We start from the raw sequence: 7,850 nt of genomic DNA on the forward strand, positions 1-7,850 counted from the left end.
ACTGGAAGGTTCTTAGCAAAGAAACAACATCATCTGACTCATTTTTAAAGGGTCCCTGTGGCTGCTGTATTGAGAACAGATCGCAGAGGGACAAGAATCTGAAACAGGGAGACTAGTTAAGAGGCTACTATACTAGTGGTAAAGAACTGAGTCCTTTACCTGCAATGCAGGAGTCCCGGGATCAGTCCTTGAGTAGGGAAGATCCGCTGGAGAAGGAAACGGCAATCCACCGCAGTATTCTAGCCTAGGAAATTCCACAGACAGAGGAGCCTGGTAGGCTACAGTCCATGGAGTTGCAAAAGAGTTCGACACGACTTAGCGACTAAACAACAATTAGTAGTCTAAAAGACACATCTGCACCAGGCAATGGCACCCCACTCCAGTACTCTTGCCTGGAAAATCCCATGGACGGAGGAGCCTGGTAGGCTGCAGTCCATGGAGTCGCTAAGAGTTGGACACGACTGAGCGACTGCACTTTCACTTTTCACTTTCATGCATTGGAGAAGGAAATGGCAGCCCACTCCAGTGGTCTTGCCTGGAGAATCCCAGGGATGGGGGAGCCCGGTGGGCTGCCGTTTGTGGGGTCGCACAGAGTCGGGCACGACTGAAGCAACTTGGCAGCACCAGGCAGCAGCAGAGGCAGTAAATTCTCAGGTTATAGATACATTCTAAAGAGAGGGCCAACAGGATTTCTGGGATGAAATCTAAGAGAGAGAAATTAACAACGAGACCTGAAGGTGAAATCATTCTGTATGATACTGTAACAGCGAATATAAGATAGGAAGTATTTGTCAAAAGCCACAGAACTTTACAGCACAAAGAGTAAACTTTAATGTACACAAATGTTTTTTTTAAAAAATCATTTAGGTATCCAGGATGGGATGTAGAATGTGACATTCTGAGTCAAAATATATTACAAATGGATGAGGTAATTTCACGGAAGGGGTAGGGGGAATGAGGTGCTGACCTCAGTAACTGTGGAAATGGACAGAATTAAGAAGACTAAAAGCAAGAGGAACTGTACATGGGCTCTTGTTTTCCGCATGGGATACAGTTAACAATTCTGAGACTATACCCACACACTGGAATTGCACTATTGAGTCAATGGATGGCAAATGGTGGGAGCCAGGTTTGTTACAGTTGGGAATAGAAGGTTATAGATAAGCCAGAGGAGGCTAGATGGTCCATGTGGATGGATAAGCGTTGTGGATATCAGTAAAAGTCATATTTAGATTATTACAGATACAGACAGCTCTATATATACATATAGAAAGAGGGGCGGGGGAGAGGCTAGCTTACACACACACATCTCTTGCCTCACATTTTCTGAGAGGGCCTAGAAACATGGGAATCCCAAACAGTAGCAATAAGCACACCTAGCACCCAGACCTTGGTGTCTAATACGATTCTCCAATACAATGAACTAGGGGCTCCTTAGAGAAACGGTTAACTTTAGGACTGAAGCAGGAAATATATAAGATGAGCCTGTAACAGAAAGTAAGAAAGTGTTCAAAAAAAACAAAACACATTGATCAGGGTATGTCAAAGGGATATAAGACCCACTTCGATGGCCAAAGCCAGAATAATCTGCCCAGCAAAATAAATTAAGTAGTCCTGGATTATAATCCAAAGTATGAAAAGAATTATTCAAGGCCGTACTGATATTATTTAATAAGCAAACAAACTTCCCAAGGAGAATTTAAAATAATTTATGTAAATAATCTGTCTTAAAGTGTGACGTATAACTCCATACTCCTTAAGGATGGGCTGTGCACGATGACTTCCTTCCAGGAGTACAATATGGAAAAGTGGTAGAAGAAGAGTAACTTTACAGTGGGAGAACTTGACTACTTCAAGCTAGTGATCTGGGTTAACGTCGCCAGTGATGACATATATGACAGTATGTACCCTACTGTGACGGTGTGAGGTACACACAGGATAGTATATACCCTGTGAGGTGATGAGAATGGCACTTTACCTCCGGGATCTTCCTCCCCCAAACCTGTAACTCCAACGTCATCATAAGAAAAACATCAGACAAATCCCAAACGAGAGTCATTTTATAAGATATCTGACTGGTAATACTCAAAACTGTCAAGTTTATCTACAAGAAAAGTCTGAGAAACTACCACAGTCCTAGAAACCTAAGGAGACACGACTAAACGTAATGTGGGATCCTGGAACAGAAAAAGGACTGAGCAAAGAGAAAACTGAGCAAATCTGAAGCAAGCATGGACTTTAGTTAGTTACCAATGCTGGTTCATTAACTGTGACATAAATATTATACTAATGTAAAATGTTAATAATAGGGAAAATTGTGGGGGGACATATGGGAGCTCACTGTAGTAAGTAATTTTGAAAATCTAAATTATTCTAAAATTAAGTTTATTGGAAAAAAGTCAACATTTCAAAATAAATAACCCTTCAAACATGTATAGATGTCCAGACTTAGCAAACAGAAACTAAGTCTTGTCTAACACAGAAAAACCCAGATTCCAAGTATCTTGGTAGGGTATCCTTGGCTTCTAATGAAATGATTTTCGAATTCTGCTCTGAGACTTCAACTGGAACAGAATGGGTAATAGAAAATCAGTGTCAGGAATTACTACCCTGGGCTGTGTACCCAGACCACTCCCATTACAACAAATTCCCAAGAACTGCTCAAAACTGAGTTCGAATTTTGTCCTATGCAAAGATAAGCCATCTCCCAGAGCAGTAAAAGCTGGCAGCCAGTGGGCTGAAAAAGACGGGCAGATGTCCTGTAAAATGTCATTCTGATGTGGCAAGTGTGGTTGCCACAAGAAAAAGTGTGGTTTCACAGATTCATTTCTCACTTCTCTCAAAAAAAAAAAAAAAATTCAGCAAACACGCATTGTACATTTATTAAGTCTTTTGCATTCACCATCTCATTTAACCCTCCAATCAACTCTATACACCCATTTTACAGAGGAGAAAACTGAGAACCAGAGAAGCAACCAGAGCTCGCCCACAGTTACCGAGTAATACGGTACACTAAGGATCCGAACCCCGGCCAGACGGACTCCGGAGCTCTGGCTCCTCCGAATGCTCCGCCCTTGGGAAGAAAGGCCAGGTCACAACTGTGAGGTGCACCAGGTCTGGTCCCAGCTCAGAGCTAAGGCGCTGGACACGAGCAAAGCAAGGCCCTCCGCCTCCCTGGGAGTCAAACTCCCCTCCGCAAGTAACTTCCGAACAAGCGACCCAGGAAGTTATTTTCGCCAAACACGGCGTGGTCCCCGGGCTGCAGAGCAGCGCCTCCGGGACAGGGGCAGCGGCGCCGGAACCTAATCCGCGATCCTGTACCACAGCCTCGGCGACTACGCCCCGCCCCGAAGCCCGAACCGACCGCGGGAGCTTCGGTACTCACCTCCCGCGCCGCCGCGCCGCGCCCCCCGGAAGTGGTTTCTTGCGACCTTGGGGCCCGGAAGTGACGCTCCTAAGCAACCAGCTGGCTCGGTTCCGCCCCTCCGCGTTGCTAGGGTTGGCGGATCCAGGCTGCTGGGCTTTGTTAGCCTTTTGTCCCAACCCTGTGGTTTGGAGCTGGAGAGAGAGGCCTGCAGAAGTGAAAGCCAGGCTCCCTCGATTCTCTAAGGCTCTGTATCACAGCCCATTTCAGCAAACATTTATACACGTTTATAGACGCCTTAATTTTTTTTTTTGAAGTTTGATTTACAAACTAGTTTGTAAGTTTTAGGTGTGCAGCAAAGTGATTCAGCTATATATATATATATATTTTTATTTTTTTTTTTTTTTTTTCAGATTCTTTTCCATTATAGGTGGCTATAAGATACTGAATATAGTTCCCTGTGCTATACTTGTAGGCCCTTATTGTTTATCTATTTTATATGTTTGTTGTTGTTGTTGAGTCAGTCGCTGAGCCACGTCTGATTCTTTTGCGACCCCATGGACTGTAGCCTGCCAGGCTTCTCTGTCCATGGGATTTCCCAGACAAGAATACTGGAGTGGATTGCCCTTTCCTTCTCCAGGGGATCCTCCCAACCCGGGGATCGAGCCTGCATTTTCTGCATCTCCTGCTTTGTCAGGTGGATTCTTTACCACTGAACCTCTAGAGAAGCAAGCCCATTTTACACATAGTGTATCTGTTAATCCCAGACTCCTAATTTATCCCTTCCCCTCATCCTGTTTGGTAACCATAAGTTTGATTTCTATGTCTGTGAGTCTATTTCTGTTTTATAAATAAGTTCATTTGTATCATTTTTTAAAAGATTCCACATGGAGGTGATATCACATGGTATTTGGGGTCCCCTGGTGGCTCAGATGGTAAAGAATCTGCCTGCAATGCTGGAGACCTGGATTCAATTCCTGGGTTGGGAAGATTCCCTTGGAGGAGGGCATGGCAACCCACTGTAGTATACTTGCCTGAAGAATCCCCATGGACAGAGGAGCCTGGTGGGCCACAGTCCATGGGGTCACAGAGAGTCAGACACAACTGAGCAACTAAGCACAGCACACATGGTATTTGGCTTTCTCTGATTTACTTCACTTAGTATAACAATCTCTAGGTCCATCCATATTGCTGCAAATGGCAATGTTTTTATGACTGAGTAATATTCCATTGTACATACATACCACATCTTCTTTATCCAGTCATTCATTGATGGACATTCAGGTGGTTTCCGTGTCTTGGCTACTGTGAGTAGTGCTGCTGTGAACACTGGGGTGCATGTATCCTTTTGAATTAGAGTTTTCTTGGACATATGCCCAGGAGTGGGATTGCTAGATCATTTGGTAACTCTAGTTTTTCTAAGGAATTTCCATACTTTTCTCCATAGTGACTGCAGCAAATTTACGTTCCCACCAACAGTATAGGAGGGTTCTCTTTTCTCCACATCCTCTCTAGCATTTGTTATTTGTAGACTTTTTAATGATGGTCCTTCTGACCATTGTGAGGTGATACTTCATTGTAGTTAATTTACACTGTATAGATGCCTTAATCCCATGTGAGGCCCTGAGCTAGGAGCCTGCAATGCAGAAAGGAGACAAGCACAGTTTTATAATTCAGACAGAAGCAAATTATTAAAATTCATTCAAAACATTCACCAAGTACCTACTCTATGGCTTGTGCTGGTTGTTGAACTAGACAGATGGACTCTCTGCCCTCACAAAGCTTACAATTTGAACCCACTATCATATAATGTGACAAGTGTTTGGATGGCAGTACAGTTCCTGACTGAGTATGGGTTGGGCAAATAATGAAGGGGGAAGGGAACTCTAGTTGGACATGGTAATCAGCCTCCACTTTGGACCTGAATGATTCTTGAATCATGGGATCCATGCCCGTGTATAGCCCCTTCTCACGCCAAATAGGGCTAACAGATATAGTTAATAGGATATAATGGAAATCATGGAGTATGAGTTCCAAGATTAAGACATAAATGATATTGTTCTTCCTCTTTGCGCTCTTTTCATCATTCATGAGGGATCCATATTATGAGGATACTCAAGCAGCCCTGGGGAGAGGCTTGCATGAATGATAACTGAGTCTCTTGCCAACAACCACCTCCAACTTGCCAGCTATATGTGTGAGTCATCTTGGGAGTGGATCCTCCAGCCCCAGCCGAGCCTTCAGATGACTGCATCCCTGGCTAAAATCTTGAATATGATTGAGAGACCTTGAGCTAAAAACAGCAAAATCACTCTTCAATTCCTGACCCATAGAAACGATTTTAAGCATCTAAGTTCCAGGGTAATTTGCTTTCAGCATACAGAACTAGTACAGAGAAGATTAAGGAGGAGGAGGGGGATGCCAGAGATTCAAAAACAAGAATGAGACCCGATCTTTCCCTCAAGGAGTTCACTTTCTCCTAGAGGACACAGACAGAAATGATTATAATTCATTCAATATCCATTATCACCCTTACTGTGTGAGATGATCTGGAGGATCCAAGGATGTGTTTCTTCATTCATTCAACAGATATCTATAGTTTCTACTCTGAATCATACACTATGGAATCAGGAAGGCAATAGTGAGTAGGTTGGTTCCTACCCTCACTGTGTTTAGAGGTTAGGGGTTATCTGACACCTTCATTAATCAATTGCAAAGAAATGTATATTATTAACCATGAGATGTATAAGGAAGAAAGAAGAGGAAACCATGATAGAGTAAATAACATGGGAAATGCAATCAAGAAAGGGTGATCAGGAAAGGTCTCTCTGTGGAGGTAATATTTAAACTAAGAAAGGATGGATAGGAATTTGCCAGACAAAAGAGGCATAAGGATGGTAGGAGGTGGAAAGGCTGTTAAAAAGGCTTGGTGCATAAAAGAGTGGGGAGAAGCTGAGGCCTGAAAGGTACAAATATTTAGGGGAATTCCCTGGTGATCCAGTGGTTAGGACTTAGCACTTTCAGAGCCCAGGTTCGATCCCTGGTAGGGGAACTAAGATCCCACAAGCTACACAGCATGGCCACAAAAAAAAGAGAGAGAGAGAAAGAGAAAGTAATGTACAGATATTTTAAGATAAGACTTGGTGTTTGTCCTGGAGGGGCTCATGGTGGGGTGTGGATGAGGAGGACCATAGGAGAAGGAGATGTCTTATATTTTGAATTGTGTCCCCCAAAAATGATTTGGTGGAGAACCAACCCCAGTACTTCAGAATGTGATCGTATGCAGAGACATGGTCTTCACAGAGGTAATCAAATTAAAGTGAGGTTATTAGGATGGACCCTAACCCAATATGACTGGTATCTTTATTAAAGGGAGAAATTTGGACACCATGCACACTTAGGGAGAATGCCATGTGAAGATGGAAGCGGAGACCAGGGTGATGCTTTTACAAGCCTAGGAATGGCAAAGATTGCCAGAAAACTACTGGAAACCATGGGAGAGACGTGGAGGGGATTCCTCCCCACAGCCCTCATCCTTGATTTCTGATTCCTAGCCAGCACAACCGGAGAAGGCAATGGCAACCCACTCCAGTACTCTTGCCTGGAGAATCCCATGGATGGAGGAGCCTGGTAGGCTGAAGTTCATGGGGTCGCTGAGGGTCGGACACGACTGAGCGACTTCACTTTCACTTTTCACTTTCATGCATTGGAGAAGGAAATGGCAACCCACTCCAGTATTCTTCCCTGGAGAATCCCAGGGATGGGGGAGCCTGGTGGGCTGCCATCTATGGGGTCGCACGGAGTCGGCCATGACTGATGCGACTTAGCAGCAGCAGCAGCCAGCACAACTGTGAGAAAATAATTATCTCTTGTTGAAACCACCCAGTTTGTGGTACCACATTATGGCAGCAAAACTAGCAAACTAATACAGACGTGCAGGTGCTTTGAAACCTGTTAGTATCAGTATCCAAATGTGAAATATTCCCAGCACGGCTGCTGCAAGCACAGCTACTTCCTTACTCTCTGGAAGCTTCTGGAGGGATCCAGCTGAGTCTTACTCATCTCTGCACCCTGCCTGGCTTCATTAGCACCACAGCACGGTGGAGGACTCTGTGGCATGCTCATTCTTATCCATAACATCTCTGCGAGGCACACTGTTCGCACGATGAAAGAGAAAAAGTTGCAAAAAGCATGGTGTCTGCGCTGAGAAACATTTCCAAACTAGATGAATGCAACAGGGTGAACCAGTTTGAAATGATTAATTATAGCTGCTATTTATTGAGTATTCACCAGGTGCCCAGCGCTTTACATATATCAATATTCTCCCAGCAGCTTCCCTGTAAAGCAGGTATTATTATTCTCATCTACAGGTGAAGAAAAGTAGGACCAAAAAAGTTAAGCCACTTCCCCAAGGCCCCACAGAGATGGTGTGCATAACCACTGAGCTACCTAGCCAAGCTGTTCAAGCCAGATGGGCATTCCAGGC

General features: G+C 44.1%; 1 protein-coding gene across 2 annotated transcripts in view; it reads right to left on the reverse strand.

The window, feature by feature from the left end:
- MANBAL (mannosidase beta like) overlaps positions 1–3,490 on the reverse strand; it is a 28,297-nt gene extending 24,807 nt beyond the window's left edge. Inside the window, exon 1 of one of the 2 annotated variants that reach the window (XM_006051728.4) lies at positions 3,386–3,490. The gene's annotated coding sequence lies outside the window, so the exon portion shown is untranslated. The remainder of the gene's footprint in view (positions 1–3,385) is intronic. The other variant, XM_006051729.4, reaches the window with a different exon arrangement.
- Positions 3,491–7,850: the final 4,360 nt, after the last annotated feature.

Source organism: Bubalus bubalis, chromosome 14, assembly GCF_019923935.1.
Source record: "Bubalus bubalis isolate 160015118507 breed Murrah chromosome 14, NDDB_SH_1, whole genome shotgun sequence".
NCBI classification, from domain to species: Eukaryota; Metazoa; Chordata; class Mammalia; order Artiodactyla; family Bovidae; genus Bubalus; species Bubalus bubalis.